Source organism: Opisthocomus hoazin, chromosome 21, assembly GCF_030867145.1.
Source record: "Opisthocomus hoazin isolate bOpiHoa1 chromosome 21, bOpiHoa1.hap1, whole genome shotgun sequence".
Classification (NCBI taxonomy): domain Eukaryota; kingdom Metazoa; phylum Chordata; class Aves; order Opisthocomiformes; family Opisthocomidae; genus Opisthocomus; species Opisthocomus hoazin.
In genome coordinates, this window is record NC_134434.1 from 5,718,035 (window position 1) to 5,734,778 (window position 16,744).

Sequence of the window (16,744 nt, forward strand, 5' to 3'; positions counted from 1 at the left end):
AGACAAGGAACGGACATCCCTGGCATCTGCACAGATCGCCGCAGCACGTACCGAGCTGCTGACTGAGGACTTCTCCAAGGCACCAGAGCGCCTGTCTACACCAAGTTGTTTTGTTAACCTCAGACTGCTGCTTGGCCCCTGCCAAAGCTCTGATGTTCTTGGAAAACGCCGGGCTAACGAGACGCCTTTCCAAAACAACAGCTGACTTAACAAACCAGCCATCCATTGGCTTAGAAGGCACTGATCCCCAGCAAATGGAAGCGAGTTGGATCTCCTTGGATCTCACGTCATTCCCTCTCCCCATCACTGCCTGGGTTTGGTGCTGGGGAGGTCTGCCTTTACCCCAAACCCTTCTCCACTTCTTTCTTTACAAGCCAAACCTGACTTCTTGTAAAGCTCCTGGGATGCAGGTCCAATTGAAGTGTTGTGAGAACCCAGAGTTGAGATCTTGTTGTGCCCCTTCCTGTTGGAAAACAACATCTCTGTCCAGCTGGAGAAAGGAAGAACCAGGGGTGTTCACAGACAGGGACAATTTCATGCCTGGGGCCACCCAAGGTGTTCTGGATGGAGGGCAGACCCTGCTCAGGAGATACCAAGCAGCCTGAGCTGTGATGACATTTCTCTGCTTGGACCCAGCTGCACAGTGACACAAGGCAGAAAACCATCAGAAGAAAGCTCTCACACCCTGCCAGCTTCCCCTGCCCTTAGCAAACATCCAGTCCTTCATGTGCAGAGTGTTTCATGTAAGCCTTGACATGTACCAGCAAGAGGTACCCAGCACTGACTTCTCAGAGGTTCTTGACCATTGTGGCCAAGAAACATAAGGGTTCTGTAACACTTTGTTGGGCCAGGAACAGAGTGAATTTGTTGAAAGAAGGTTACCATGTTATATAAGTAAGAAAAGGGGAATTTTATTTAAACTGGCACAGGACAGTTGTTTTCACTTAATCAGAGCTGTGCACAGAACACAGCTCATGGCTTCTTCGGTGAGGTCTTGTTCATTTTGGCCCACGCAGCTCCGGGTCAGGGAGGCAAAAGCTGAGGTCTGGGCAAGGAGAGAGATGCAAAGGGCAGGACAGAGCAGCCCACGTTGCTGGAGCCAGGAACTTGCCTGGCGTGAGGAGGCACAGCCCCTTGCTGGCTCCTGAGCCGCCAATGCAGGGTCCAGCCGGGACTGATGCAGGGCAGTCCCAGCCAGTGCTGCTGAGTACAGCAGATGCCCTAGTCTTCTCCCTCCCAATCCCAGTCACTCCTAGGTTGGTAGTTCAAAGGATTCCTTTCAGACAAGCCAAACTGGAGCATTCCCACCACTGTCCTGATATGAGTTTGAGCCGAGTTCAGGCTCCAGCACAAAAAGGATGCTCTGGAGCCAATTTTACTACATCAGGGCTTTCACCCATTGAAGGTGTTGGAAATGAGTAGGAGCTGGACATGGAGGTGGCAGAGCATCCCTGGCTTGGCTGCTCAGCACAGTGAGTCCTCGTAAGCACGGTTGGGTGAGCAAGCATGAGGGCTGCTGCCACAGGCCAGACCGCCCAGCATCGTGGGCAGCAAGAAGGGATTACCCCTAACACAGAGACACGCTAGAAAGGTGCATACAGCTCCTTTTTGGCTGCCGTTGAGGAGTTTCTATACAAGCAGAGCAGCTGAATGCAGCAGGAGCTGGGTTTGTTGGGTGGGTGGCCAACTCCATACTCAGTATCACCTTTCTACGAGGCAGTTGGCGCGCAGCTCTCAGAGCTGGGGCTCAGCTCTGCCTGTTCTGTCTCTGCACCCTCTGCCCACGTCGGGAGCAGTGCAGCCTCAGCCTCGGGGCAGCGGTCTCATCTGCCAAGAGGCCTTCGGTCATGTCGGGGGTCTTGGGAGGGTGTGGAGCCTCAGATCCACAAATGAGATCAACCAGCAAAGGATTATTAAGAGTTTGCTGTCTAAAATCTTTATAGAAAACCTGAACTGAAGAAACAAGGCATAAATGTGATGCTTGGCAAAGGGAATATATTGCACTCACTGCCGAGTGAACTATTTCAGAGGGCTCACCATTTACCTTGAAATTGCAGAGACACGCTGTCTCAACAGGTTGGTCAAGCTCAGAGCCATGCGCCGATGTATTTCAGATGAAGCCTACAAGGTGTCTCCCATTTATAGCCATGGAGATGCACCACTGTCCTAAAGGGAGCTTTTATAGTTGAATGGGGCATGTAACTGAGGAGAAAAAAAATCAGATTGAACTTTGCCAAAAAAAACAGTGAAAGGCACCAGTTCTTGGAAGGGATGGGACTGGAGACTTGTTTTCTTGATGTAGCTGAAAAACGGCGGCAAGCGCACTGGCAGCTTTGCAGACAAACCCCCCAGGGCCCTGACGGGGGTCTGCTGGACCTTTCTTACCTCCTCCTTTGGGGTCCCAGCACAGCGAGCTTGCCTGCTTTATCCTGGGTGGCTGAACCAGCCCGTGTTAAAAGGGGATGAACATAATACAATAGAGTTCGACTTTGTTTCTGTGCTGTGCAGTGCATTCAGAGGGATTACAGACCCTTTTCAGCCTGTTACCACCTGGAGAGGCAAACACAAGGGAGCGCTGGTTCGAATAGACTACCCACCGAGCAGCCTTAGTTCTGCCAGAGCCAAAGTTGCAGAAGGTTAAAAACGATCCGAGCAGGATCCAGGCCGAACAATCGCTCGGAGCAGGGGGACGTGTTGGGCGCGCGGGGATGCTGGCCGGCGCTGCCCGGGTTTGTTAGCAAAGGGTTTGAAGTCGTTGGCTGCAGACAGCCCAGGGAGCAGCTTGCTGGGACGAGACCCTGAGTGGGATGCAGGCATGAAACCAAGCTTAAGACCCCTCTAAAGGAAACCATCTCTTGCATTTTTTAAGGAAAAAAGAGTTGCATAAGGAACATGGTTGAAGGTTGATGGGGCTGAGTTAAGGACCTGTATGGTTGTGGGAAAATAACGCTCCGTCCCTGTTTGCTGATACGGGTATTATTATGGCTGAAGGCATAAATGCTGGAGAGCATTAGGGCATAGGGCCAAGTGTTAGGGACCATGTCTCTTCTAGATGCTGATGTGTCCCCAGCTGCAGTGTCTTTGTGTCCTACAAGGCAGGATGGAGTTGCCCCAAGTGCCTTGGGATAGGGGGAGCAGGAGGTGCTCCTCCATTCCCTGTGCTGCTAAAGCTGATGAAGAGCATCCCAAAGGGCCACCACAGGGTGGAAACTCGGAGCTCGCTCTCTCATGGATCAGCTGAGCATCCCAGACCCATTGTCATTCTTCTCTCCTCCAGCAATTCTGAAAGCAATGGGTTTTCCAACCAGGTGGAGTCCCTGAGTCAGTTTGAAGAATGTTTATTTAGGGCTGTTTTGCCTGAAAGAATAAGTTTTTTGGTTTATTAAAAATGTGAGCTGAGTGTCAGCCAATATAAAGGGTGCTTTTGAGGGTTTGTTGCTGATGAAGCCTCACTAGAATCATGCAGCCTATGTCCTTAGGGCGATATACTTGCAAAGTCCTTGCAGCTCTGCTGACAAGGGCAAACGAGACGGGAAGCAGGGCAAGCAACACCACTCACCTGCCGGGGCTGATGCTCCTTAGTCCTCAATCCTTTCAAAATGCTCCCAAAGAAAATGGCTTGTTTGGGGCAACGCCTATTGCGCGAGTCTCGTGTTGAGCGGGCGATGCGGGAGGGCAGCCATCTGCCCGCTCCGGAGGCAGGTTCGCCCTCCCCTCCCGAGCAGGGGCTGTGCAGGCTGCGGTTTCGCGGTCCCTGGGGCATTTCTCCTGCCCACACGGTGCCAGCCACTGCCACACAGTGAATGGATCCAGGACTGGAACCAGTGATAAATGATCCCCCCAAAATAGAAACCGAAATCATGTTTCTCAGCTGGCACACTCTCCATGCAGGTGTCCAAACAGAGAAAAAAGAACCTGCCTGTGTCCATGCTGCTGCTGAAAAAATACCTTCCAGTGACAGCCTCCAGCACCAAGGGACGAAGACCCCTCCCCATCACCCAGGAAGGCATCAGGGGCATGGACAGGACTTCTGCCCCACCTCAGGCATGCCATGGGGGTGCCCCATCCCCAGGACACTCAGGGTATTCCAGCCCCTCTGCCTACAGTGCTAGCACTGCGCTGCACCCACAGCGGTTTAGTCCTTCCGCAGGAGCAACTCTTGGGATGAGCTCTGTGGCTGGAGAGGTCTGCTGCCTGCCATCAATTTTAATCCTGACAAAATTGTGCCCCAGAGACCAGCAGTTTGGAATCCTGCCCAAGGAACAGCCAGCAGTGAGTAGCTGTTCTGCGGCACTCCCAGCCATCCACTGCTGGTCCCTGGGCAGAAACAGCTCCATCCCATCCTTGGGGAAGGGCTCTTAAGTTGTATTTGAAACATCATCTGAAAACCTCAATTTTTATGTCTCCCTCTTGACAGCAAACACAGCTCAGGACCTCGCGCATGCTGCCAGCTCCAGCGCTGCTCGCCTTGCTGTGCCAGCCCGAGGGAGGGGGGGAGCGTCCTGGGAAGGGCTGAATGGGGTGGAGAGGCTGAGATGTACCCAGAGCCCAGCTGATGGCACCAGTTCAGCTCTCACCCACAGATGTTTCACTACAAGGCTGCAGTAGATACTCCCATTTCAGATTACAAGTGTCAGTTTAGTTTAGCTTGTCAACAAAAGCAGCGAATAAATCCCTCTCACTAGCACTCCCCGAAATGGTGCAGCTGGAACGAATCTGCTTTGCTGCTTTCAAAGGGAGAAGAAGGGTTTTCTACTTCTGGGGGAACTTGCTTGGCCATAGGTGAAGAAGTCTTGAGCTCCTGGGAGTGACATCAGAGAGCGCTTTAGGCTGATTGTCCAAGCCTGGTTTTAAAAGAAGCATTGTTGTTCCTGGTGAAGATAAGTTTGTTTCTCTGCTTGTGATTGGAGGTTCCCAGGTCTTTCAGGTGAAAACACATCTGTCTTCCAAGCGGAGTCAGCAGCCATCCCACTGCAGACCGCCAGGACCTCAGTCCAACAGCCCTCGTGGCAGCCAGAAAATTCTAAGGGCCAAATTCAAGCCCACAAGAATTTAAAAGTGCTTCAACCACTAACTCAGGGCTGAGAGGCAGGTCCTCTTTGCATCTCAGCCTCTCCTTGCTGTACCACCCTTGCTAGGCTGCTATTTGCTCCTGATCTCTCCTGCTCCCATGGGTCTGACGGCAAGGTGGTACTTTGGTGGGTGTCATGGGTTCATTTTCCTCGTCTCAACCCTGGAATCCCTGGATTTGTGGTTACTGAAGACATTGTTTCCTAATGTAGGAACATCCCTTTAGGCCCTGAGCGTTCCCTGACATCAGTGCGAGCGCGGTGCAGCCCGTCGGTTTACAAACATCTGGGTTCCTAGGAAATGCCGCGTATTCCTGCCGGTACTCTGCTGTCTGTTAACGCTTATAAAATTATGTTTATTTCCTGCTTTGGGGATCAGGCTTCAGCTCAGGGTTATTTCCAGGGCTGCGGCAATCTCTGTGCCAGATATACAAACCGTGGCAAACAAGTACTTAAAAGCCTTGTGTTCAGCAATGGGCAAACCACAGACACTTCAGAGGTTTGGCTTGGGAACCGCTTGCCCAAAGGAAGGCAAGAGAACTGATGTGCACAGGAGTGCCCAGAGCTGCTCTAGGGCCGGCTGTGGGTGGGGATGGTCCTCCCACTCGGCTCTGAGGCTGTGGTCGGTGGGATGGTACCTGGGCCAGGCGGGACAGTGTCACCCGTCACCCCTGGGAACATTGTTGGACTTCCCAATGGAGAAGGCTGGTGGTCCGCATAGCAGCTGGCCCAGAAACTCAGCCAAAAATACTTCTGTGGGAGGGATTTTGCACATCAGCCCCTGTTGCAGTCAGGCTTTTTGGAGCTAATATGTGTCTGGGTTTCCCCAAGACCCCCAGGTTTGCTTTGGGGTGAGCAAAGGCAGAGGCAGGGGTTTGCTTCAGGCAGCTCTGGCTCATCTGGCTGCGGTGGGAAGGGTGGGTTTCAGGCAGTCATCTCTGGTCTGGAGGGATCTCCCATCCCAGGGCGTAGCTGCGGCCCTGCACGCCTGGGGAGGGGAACCAAGAGTGGGCGAGTGCCTGTTGCTCGGGCCAAGCTGCAAAAGCTTTTCTGTCCGGAGGTGGGCTTGAGCTCAAGCTTGTTTCCTATTTCTTGCCAAAGCATCTGCTGTCCTGCACACTTCCCTCCCCCCCTTCCCTCCAGGATTTCAGGCCATAGAAATGTTTTATCTGATCCCCCACCCCAAAACTCCCCTTGGTTTGACTGTCTGTGGCTTGATTCCCTCTTCTGGTTGCCTAGAGGTAATCTTGACTTTGCAGTGCCCTTTTGCAGCAGAAAACCAAAATGCTGCATTTCAAAAATGCCCAGATGGGTATTTCCAATGACCTAACAGGAAAATCAGTGTTTCTTTACAGCTCAGTCACCATGACTTTGTGAGCAGCTCCAGCTGGTCCCAAGCTGCTTTAATCAATCGATAATTTGTTTGGTTGGAAAATGCTCCCGGGGTTGGGTTAGGATCCTGCAGTTGGGGCCAGTGGGTCTGGGTCCTGTGACAACCTCTGGGGTCCAGCCGTGCAGGACTGCAAATTCGAAAATTGGGCTGTAAGAGCTGTGACTGCACGATGCTCGGTGAGGAACCTGTTAAGCCGGAGCGCTTGCAAGGCTGCTGGGGCTGAGCAAGTCTGGCTGCTGCAGGGATCTGGCAGTTTTTTTACCTAGCCAAGGGCAGGGCCAGATGTGCTACCGTGGGAGGCGGCTGTGAGATACAACATCTCACCCATCCCCAGCCAGTCGGTGCTGCGATGGCCACATCACAATTACACAGTGCTTTCTGTTGAAGTCAGGAATGGAAATGGAAAATGACCCCAAAATGCCCGCTTCCCAGGTAGTCCCCTTCTCTGGAGATATTCAAGACCCGCCTGGACGCGGTCCTGTGCAGCCTGCTTTGGGTGACCCTGCTTGGGCAGGGGGTTGGGCTCGATGACCCACAGAGGTCCCTTCCAACCCCGAACATTCTGTGATTCTGTGATTCTGTGACCTGGGTTTAAATGCCGGACTGCGTCTGGACTAGTGCATTAAACCTCTGTCATTGTGTAGCCTTGGGCTGTGGCTGGCATAGCTTGCTGCATGGTGGAGGACATGTCCATCCTCGGGGGTGGCATTGGAGGGCTTCGGGCTCCCCTTCTCTTTGTCGTCCCACCATAAACCCTCCTCGATCTGCATGGTTCATCAGCAAGACATCTGGGAGGTCTCTCCTCCTGCTCATGCCACGTACAGCTGGCTCAGACCACAGGGAGCCCATTGCCCACACCAGAAACACTCCAAACTGCAAACAGGGCCTTCGGGACAAAGGACAAACAGGGTCCTCATGGGTGGAGACTTTGGAGGAAAAAGGGGCAGCTGAATTCAGAAACACTGGAAAAATCACTGGCGCAGCAGCACCATGGCCCCAGCGCTGGGGGTCCGCTCCTGAGGTGCTCAGTATCCTCAGCCTCCAGCAAAGCCAAGGCGGTTCCCAACTGCTGGGATCAGGCCCTGCACTAACTGTGGATTGCGATGGAAAGCCTCCTGCCAGGCCCTGTGAAGTCACTCAGACTCATTTTGTGGCCATGCTGGAATGCACTAACCAGGAGTTGTTTTGAGGTCAGAAAGGAATAAGTCTTTTGCAGACAATTGATGTTGTTATTAAAAACATCCACGAGAGAGAGGAGAGGGGGGAGGGAGGTCCTCTTTCCTGTTTGGGAAATAGTTTCGCACTGCATCCATCAAGCAAAAGAATTCTGTATGAAAAATTAATTTAAAAAAAGTTTCTGGGGCACACGCGCCTGAAAATGAACCACAGCAGGATCAGAGGTTTGGCTCAGAGCAGCGTCCAAGACTCAAAAGCGGAGGCCAGACTAAAACACAGGGCTCCTCGCTCCCAGCCGGTTGCTGTAACTGGAGGAAACGGAGCTTCCTTAAGGGAAATGCAATCTCCTCTCTGCAACACTTGGGCAAAATTCATGAACTTCAGCTGAAGCCCGGAGCAGGTCTCCCACTGAGACAGACTCACTCTAAGCCTAGCGCAGCAGCTGGGACTGCAGGAACGTGGGGATCCCTTCAAAAATGGAAGAAAAAAAAAAACAACCCCAAGATAAAGGGATTAGGCCTGTCACCCTGCCCTCCACATCATTAATCTTCCAGCCCAGGCCAAGCGGCTTTTCCAACCCCATCCCGCAGCAGTAAGATGTCACCTGAGGTGCGACTCGAGAAGCAGCCACATCACGTGGCACTGTCACGCCGCGCCTCCCTCTTGCCATGAGAGCTAAGCCCAGCTCGCCGCATCATCAGCACGACGTGGTCCCTGGCACGGGGCTGGCCTGGACCAGCTTTCCCCAGGTTTCCAGCCACAATGCGGGGTCATGCATCCAGAGACACTTCCCACAGGCCACTTGTGATAGACACGAGGGAGGAGGAGGACAGTCTGGGCATGAGCTGAGACATGTCCCTGGCAGGTTAGATTTAAGCTATAGGTATAACTTCAGAGTATTTTGGGAGTATGTTCATGGCTGACTTCAGGATTTGTGGGGACGTGGCTCAATTCCTGCCCATGCCCAGGCTGTCCCAAGTCCTTGTAAGCACCCAGTCACACTCCCTCCTTGCTGTCACTGCACGGATGGTCATGGACCAGGCTCAGATCCAAGACAGAAGGAAGCCTTCTCTCGAGGTGGTGGGATGGGCAGTTTTAGGGCCAAAGTGGCCCATCCCTTGGCTTGAGCAGCACAAGCTCATCTCAGAGCATCCTCTTCTCCACTGCCAGCATTGCCACTCCGCCCTGAGGTTTCCCAGCAATGTCTACACGTCTGCAGCCCTCATTTTGAAACGATCCAGATCTGCAGACTGTGCCAGTGGCAGTCTGAGCCATGGTGCTAATTGCCTATGATAAGCTAATTAAAGGGTTCTGATAAAATCTGCCCGGCGGGAGCGTGTGGTGGCCATCTCCCTGAAGCCAAAGGAGAAGGCAGCTGCTGGGACACCCGGGGCTCCATTAGACCCCTGCACTGACCCCCCCTCCTCCTCCCTTGCCCTCAAGAGCTTGTCAACACCTTTGCTCAGGCCTGGGCTGTCTCACATTGATTGCTCAGCCCCTCCTCTGCCCCGGGGGTGTGTTTTGGCAGTGACCCTGGGGTTACAGATGTAAGCACTGGATGCTGGCTGGGGCTTCATAGCGACAGCCCAGTGGAGAACAGGGAATCTGGAAAGTACAGGTGATGTGGCAGTAGGAATGGGGGGACCCCAGTATCCTCCTCCCACCCCCAGTGAACCCACTGCCAAGCAGATCCATTCCTCAAGTTGTGGCTAAAATGAAAAGCAAAGAGTTTCCACAGCCAAAACCAGCCTTTGCCACCCTGAAGCAGATGTAGCTTTATTTGTTCAGTCTTTCACATCAGAGTGTACTCCAAAGACCTGCCCAATTGCCACGAATGCTGTCACATCTGGGGATTAACCATCCTCTTCAAACAGTTGAGGTCTTTTCTGGCGCCTCCGCCTTGGTGAAAGCAGAAGCAAGGGCCAGGCTGGCCAAATCAGTGTCCCGGGGCCATGACATGTGTTTCCTCAGCAGAAAAGCTGTGAAATCCCTGTGTTTGACTAGCTTTGATCTGGAGTAAATCCCTCAGAAAGAAACAGAGGAACAGTCCCAGGAAGTCTGGAGTTGTGGTGTTTGACTTGATCACAGTTTGCCCTAGGTGACCCTTAAAAGCACGCAGGTAGCCACAGGCTCTGGGCTGGGCAGTGAAGCTGCTGCATTTCCAAGTGCATCGTCCTTGCCCAAGGTGGGGCCGTAGGGGCAGATTTGGTGGCTTTGCTTCAGGTTTGAGTAGATGTCTGCCTGCATCATCCTCTGTGATGCTGGATTAGTGGGATGACTCCCAGTCCCACACCACTTCAGGGCTGTGCTGAGCTGGACAGAACCGGGAGCTGAGCATCCTTTGCGAGGTGTCCTCTGCTGCTGGCAGAGTGTGTCCATACCCACCTATTCCCCTTGTCCTGCACTACCGAGCATTTTTGTCATCCATGCCTTCAGGACTATGCTCAAGCACCGGCTTATGGTAGAGGAGACTTGGCTTGAAAACCCTGCCCTATGTTGCCCAATAGGTCCTATGACTCCAAAGATACTTGTATTTCCAGCTCATCAGTTCTTTCTATAAGGAGCCTAACCCTTCTACAATCCCACACTACAACCTTTCTGTGCCTTGGTTTCACCATTTATAAAAGTGAGTAGTAGCTGCTTGTGAGGATGAGCACATGCCATGAGGCCCCATGAGATGTTGGCATTCATAGATTCATAGAATCATAGCATGCTAAGGTTTGGAAGGGACCTTAAAGATCATCTGGTTCCAACCCCCCTGCCATCAGCAGGGACATCTTCCACCAGCCCAGGTTGCTCAGAGCTCCATCCAACCTGGCCTTGAGCACTGCCAGGGAGCGGGCAGCCACAGCTTCTCTGGGCAAAGGAGCACCAGGGCTGCGGAACTATCAGGTAATAGCCCATCACTTACAGCAGCCCAGACCCATCTCTGGGGTGAGCTTTCAGCCAACACAGGCCATCACCAGTCAGCTGCGAAGCAGGCGAAAGGAAAAATAGCATCTCCCATGGCAGTCGGAGGGAAAGTGAGAAGGTGAAATACCGAGTTCCAGACAGACGTGTGTGTGGGACACCAGAGCTGACAGCTGTTCCCTTGCGGAGGGTGGGATACAGCCTTTTAATGGTCACAGGTGCTGGAGTCTTGATGGTGAACGTTGCAGGACAGTGCATTTCGGTCCCATTCACACACAGGATCACAGTGCTGGCTTCCCCAGAGACCTCTGCAGCGGGCAGAGGATGCTGTGCTCATCTGCGCCAGCCGCCCACCCTCCCCGATCTACTGGAGCCCAGGCGGCAATCAACATTTTTGCCCAGAGCCTGTTACAGAAAACCATTAACAGTAGCACTTCTCTCCTGATAAGGCAGGATAAGCCTGTCAGCTTTTGATAAAACCCCAATCTCCAGGAAAACAAAATACACCAGCGCCTTGCGGAGGAGTCCCAGGACTGCCCAGAAAGGCCAGGGAGCACCGAGCAGAAAGCCACTGTCCCGCAGTGGTGGTGGGGGTAGCAGGGCAGACAAGCTTGTCCCAACACCTCTGTGAAATACTTTCGTGTCCGTGCCGATGATAGCGCTGATCGGCAGGTCAGCCACATAAGCTGGAGTTTTGCTTCTTTCTCAGATCCCCCGATAACATCCCGGCGATAAGATAGCTCTGTTTACCCGGGCTCAGCCACAAAGGAGAGCTCTGTCCTCAGCCCCGAAGGTGCGACTATCGCTGAGCAAACACAGGCTCTCTCAGCTCTTCGCACCTGCGTGGGGTTTCGAAAGCCAGCCCGGAGCCGGTACAGCATGAAGGTTAACGTGGGATGAGCGGTGGATGCTTGCCCCATCAACGGACCCTGTACTTGCAACGTTAGCTCAGGTTTTGAAAGGCTTGGAAGCAGAATTCAAATCCATCTCTGTTGAGCTTTCCCAGCTGGAGCTGAAATTTTGTAATGTATCTAGTATCTTTCTGCAGACCCACAGATAATTCTGGCTCCTGTTGCACAGAGCTCGCAGCCTTTCCTGAAACAAAACCTCTCAGGATCCCTGTGAGGCACATGTCTGCCCTCAGAAAGGGAAACTGAGGCACGGTGCTTTTAGGCAGCTTGGCCAGGACTACACTGGGATCAGTAGCAGAACCATGGTAGGACCTTCGCTGCATCTGGTGGAGTTTGTGAGTGTATCAGAGCACGGGAACAGGGATGGTGCGGCTGTGTTTGTCACCAGCCGTGGTGGCCCTGGGAAGTCTATGCCCACAGACCAGCAGAATGTGGCTTGGGAGAGGCAGTGGTGGGCAGGAGTGGGCTTGGCAGCGGGGAGAGCTGACCACTGTTGGTTGCCTTGGCATCAAGACAGCTACCAAATCTGTTGTGTTCGTAGAGCAGGAACAGGGGCAGAGCAGAGGGAACAAACACGTGTGTCAGTGATCGGCTTCCCACCTTCCTCCAGCTACGCATGGGGGGATGGATGGCACCTGTCTTCATAGTCACTGTCAGACTGATCGAATGGGGATTAATTTTCAGCAATCTAGAGCGTTTTATTAGCATAACAGGGAGGCGATGTGTTGGTGCCTAGCCCCAGGCTCCTGGAATGATGTTTCCCATGTACACACCTGCCTCAGCAGAGCACTTTGCAGATTTCCAGGGGCTCAGGTCCTTTTCGGGGTTGTTTGCTGGTGAACTGAACCAGCCCAAAGTGATTAGGGAACCTCATAGCCAGAAGAACAGAGAGGGACCACCATGCAGGAGGATCAAGGTTTATTTTGGACCAGGGGTGCCTGATCTCTGCTGTTGAAGACACCGGTTCTTCACTGCACAACAGCCAATGCAAGAATCTGGCCCTATGGAGCACTCTTCTATTTTGAAATTCATTAATTAATACAGGAGGCAAAAAGCACTTTTAAAAAAGAGGTGGCTCTCAATCTCAGCCCCGGTAGCTGAGGGTGCCTCAAGGCCTCTTATCTGGACCGACATGTCCTGTTTGGCATAGCGGGGGCTTTGCAGTTGGGGATGGTACAGGCAGAGATGAGTTTTTCTGCACGTCCTTGTCTGACCTCTGGGCTGGGAAGCAGCACCGTGCTGGGGAGCATCTCCTTGCCAGGGAAAGGGCCGCTGAGCAAGAGTGGCCGAGTGCGGGCTGTGTGGCACGGAAGGGGACAGCCCGCGCGGCCATCCTCTCTGCGGCAGCACAGACGCTCGGCTCCGCTTCGCCGGGTGGAAACGAATGCGCTGAGCTGCCAACTGCTCCCCTGAGCCAGCTCGGCCTCGGAGAGAAACCAAAACCCTTCCCAAGAGCCGTCATCTGTCAAGCTTGTGTTACTGTCTGGCACATCGAGCGGCCAAGCTGAGGTTTGTAATTCATGGGGAAGGGGAGGAGGCCATGGCGGGCGCTCCCGAAGCCATCCCATGCTCCATCTCCCAGCGCGAGGCAGGCGCTGGAGCAGCATCTGCAGCCACAGGCAGGACCATCTCCCAAACGGGCCCGCAATGTGGGGCAACACAGAGGGGACCCCCCCTCTCCCTGCGGTTTCTGTCCGTGCTGTGACACAGCAGCTCTGCGGTTCACTCATGAGAGCTGCCTACAGGGCAGCATCCTTTCCCGGCGGTGAGAAGGATGCTGTCTTCTGGGCAGGGGTCACCTTTTCCTTGCTGGCACAGGGGTATGGGGGTCTGAGGGGGTGTAAATAAACAGATTCAACCACTGGCACTGCCTGGGCTGACGAGGTGATGCGATCCTGGCAGGGAGGAGGGAAGGCAACATTGAACCAATGGCCGGGGAAGGGCAGAAGGGTCATTCAGAGGAGAAAGCGGTGCCAACTCTGGCTCCAAAGAGAAATCCTGCAAGAGCTGGTCTTCGGAGAGGGGTTTCTGCTACAGCTTCATGGGGGCCCGGACTCCGTGTCACCTCAGGGGGGGGGGCTGCTGCTGGGTTTGGGGGGAGGCGACTGGCCACGGGTTATGCACAGCTTCGTGACGGGCTCTGGCAGCAGCCCGTATCTCCCAGCCGCAGCGTCCCCTCAGTAGCGGGTCTGGCTGGGGCCGGTTTAACAATTCCCCTGGCCTCGCTCCAGACAAGATTGGGAAATGATCTAGAGTTAGAAAAACACAGTATGTTCCTGAACACACTTTGTTTTTAAACTTGAGCCCGGCACAGCCCGACCTCACAGGCGGTTGAATTAGCACAACCGGAGAGGCAGTGACTGGGCACACGAGTGGCATGATTTGAAGTTGGGTCTGCCCCGGAGGGATCACAGCCTGAGCTGGTTTCAGACAGCTTTGCATTGCTTTCACCCCTTGGCTGTCAGGGAACCATGGCCAAGTGTCCTGGCTCCTTGGGGCAGTGATGGAAGCAGAGCTAAGGCTGTTTGTATCCCTGGTCCTTTTAGGCTGAGTAGTTTTAATACAGATTTTAAAATGTTTTGACTCTTTGTTGAGTTGGTTACATTATCGGGCCTTTTGCATTTCAAGCAACCTCTGCTCTGAATGTGCAAATTCTTTCAATATCTATTTCTGCTGTGACATTAACCCTCAAGTGGCTGATATGCTCCTGCATCAGAAATGTAGGAAAACTTCCAGGAAAATGTCTTGGGCTGGGGCAGTGATGGCTTGTGCACTGGGTGTGCTGGCTCCTGCCCCTTGGCCTGGGCTGGAGCATCGCTTTGAGGTTTGCAGGTCTCGGGTCCCGGTCACCACATGCCCTCCTTTCGAGCTGTGGTGGCTCTGGTTTTGCAGAAACAGGACAGTATGGAGGAGACCAAGAACTTGGGGACTGGGATGCTGATTCTGGCACCTTGAAATGCATCCGCTCAACCTGCAGCTGTTCATAACTGAGTTTAGCAGACTAGACAGGTAGGAGGTAAGCGCCGTGGCATGGGGTAGAGAGCGGAGAAAGGTCCTCTTGCAAAGTACCGCAACCCCTGCAGCGGTCGGTCGGAGGAAAGCTGCCGCTGAGATCTGTACCAGATAAGAGGGAAACCACAAGACCAGAGCCTAAGTGGATAAATTGTTCCCAAGTGGATTCCCCTCTCTCTAAATAAACATCGACACTTAATGAGCACCTCGGAGCTCGGCTGGGGAGGGCAGAGCGGGGACTGGCGGCTGTGTGCTTTCTCTGATAACCCGTAGGCTGTCGGGTGAGCTCTCCCATTAACTCCTGCCTTCGGGTGGCATCTGGGTGAATTACGGGATGCAAACAGTTCTTTTCAATGTATTTACAACCTTAGGAGGCTGGATTTGGATAGTGCAATTAAACAAAGCAAGCTGATGACAGCCTGGTGTCGTCTCCCAGACAGAAATAGAGTTCACTTCTTGACTTTTCCTGTCTTGAACAAAGAAATTCATTAAGCTCTTTCCAGACTGAAGCTTATCTGCCAGCTTCCTGCATAATACATGATTTGCAGAGAAAATCTCCTGGTCAGATCCCACAGCTACTGAAGAAAAGGGAGCTCTCGCTAGAACACCTTGGCCGTGCTGTGACCTGAATGCGAGTGCAATGCGCTGGCAGTTTCAGAGCAGGACAGCAGAGCCTGGCGCACGCTCTGCCCACGTCCTTCCCAGCCACAGGTCATCCCTCGGGTGAGGTCCACCTGGAGCTCTCATTCCACTCCTCAGAGATGGTTCCTCCAGTCTTTGTAGAGGCTGACTCATGATGTAGACTACAAGGCTGAAACCCTCATTTCCAGACAGCTTTCAGAGGTGCTCCAGATGGAAAAAAACTCCACTCCAGTCTCTGAGGAAGAGCAGCTGATGTCCCCTCCCAGCACACTCACTGGAGGAAGCAAGGGCAATTTGCAGCCCATTTCCAGGCACTTTGAGTACAACCACGTGTGCTGCACCAGGGCTAGGCTTGCTTTGTGATTTGCATCCTGTATTGAGTAAGACTGCTTTTGTCTTGGGATAAAATGCCTTGGGTGAGAGACTGCCACAAATCTCAACCTTTCAATGCAACACAACAGGCCCACAGGTTTTTTGGCCATCCTCATCGCTTGTTGATAGACAGTCAGGTGCCTGGTGGCTTTGAAGGAGCCATGGCAGGTCGCTGGAGAAGTCCACAAGGCATCAAGGCAGGAATACACAACTTAGTGGGACCTCGCTGTCTGGGAGCAGCTGTTTGCCACGTGTGCCAGCTAGCAATGGGGAGATCTCCACTGCTCAGAGATTGATAAAATCTGGCTCATAATCTGAATGTCTCAGAGCTGTAAATCTCCCAGGAATAAGTCTTGCTCTTGCTCCTCTGATGCTTCCTGTGGGGCCAGAAATACCATGCGGACAGCCCGGAAATACCTAGTGAGATTTCGGTGCTCCAGTCCAGTCTGGAACTAATAAATGTGGAAGCAGTTATGAAAATCTCTCCCTCCTTGAAATGAATAAAAACATATATCAGACCACAGTCAGACAGGTTCCCATCTCAGGTTAAGTTGTGAGTAGTGTCTGTCGCTGTCGGAACCAGCTCCCATGGCACGGGGGGCTGGAGGGGTGGACAGGCAGACACCGTGCCTGGTTTGCAGCAGCTGCTGGGTGTTCTCCAAAGGGACCTTGTGCTGTTGGGAAGAGCTTTGGTCTTATAGCACTGGAGAAATGTTGGCAACTGTCAGTGTTGATAAAGCAACCCTCAGTAGCTGATCTGAGAGGACTTCTTCTTTCCTCTTTTGGGTTTGATCTATGAGCAGCTCTGGACTTTCTCCATGGACCTCTTCTCAAAGCCACATGCTAGAGACCACATATTGGTTGTTGGCTTAGCCAAGCTGTCTGCTGCACAGTTTTGATGGCCAGTATCTGAGTTGGCTACAGGTGCTGACGGACAACTGGTTTACCATGGACATGCCCGGTTTACCCCCACTGTCTGCTGGGGTGAAGGCAATCCCCAAAACTCATTCTTGGGCTGAATCAGTCAGTCTCTGTTGTTTAACATTTGTTTGTCCTGTCCACTCCCTAGCATCTCCTGAAAGCTCACCCTTCCTGCTGGTGGGCTTGCTGATGACCATCGTTGTTGGGGAGGTCTGATGTATGGAGGTGAATCTCGAACCCAAGGCAGGAGGGAGCAGCACAGGGTGGCACCACCACCCTCAACACCCAAGAGTCCACCGGCTGGACAAACATCTACTGCCCTGTCTCTGCAGGCTTGG

The 16,744-nt window shown here is 53.2% G+C and overlaps 1 protein-coding gene across 1 annotated transcript in view; it reads left to right on the forward strand.

Annotated features, from left to right (window-relative positions):
• Positions 1–16,744, forward strand: part of NTN1 (netrin 1) — a 107,420-nt gene that overhangs the window by 31,443 nt on the left and 59,233 nt on the right. The window lies entirely within an intron of this gene.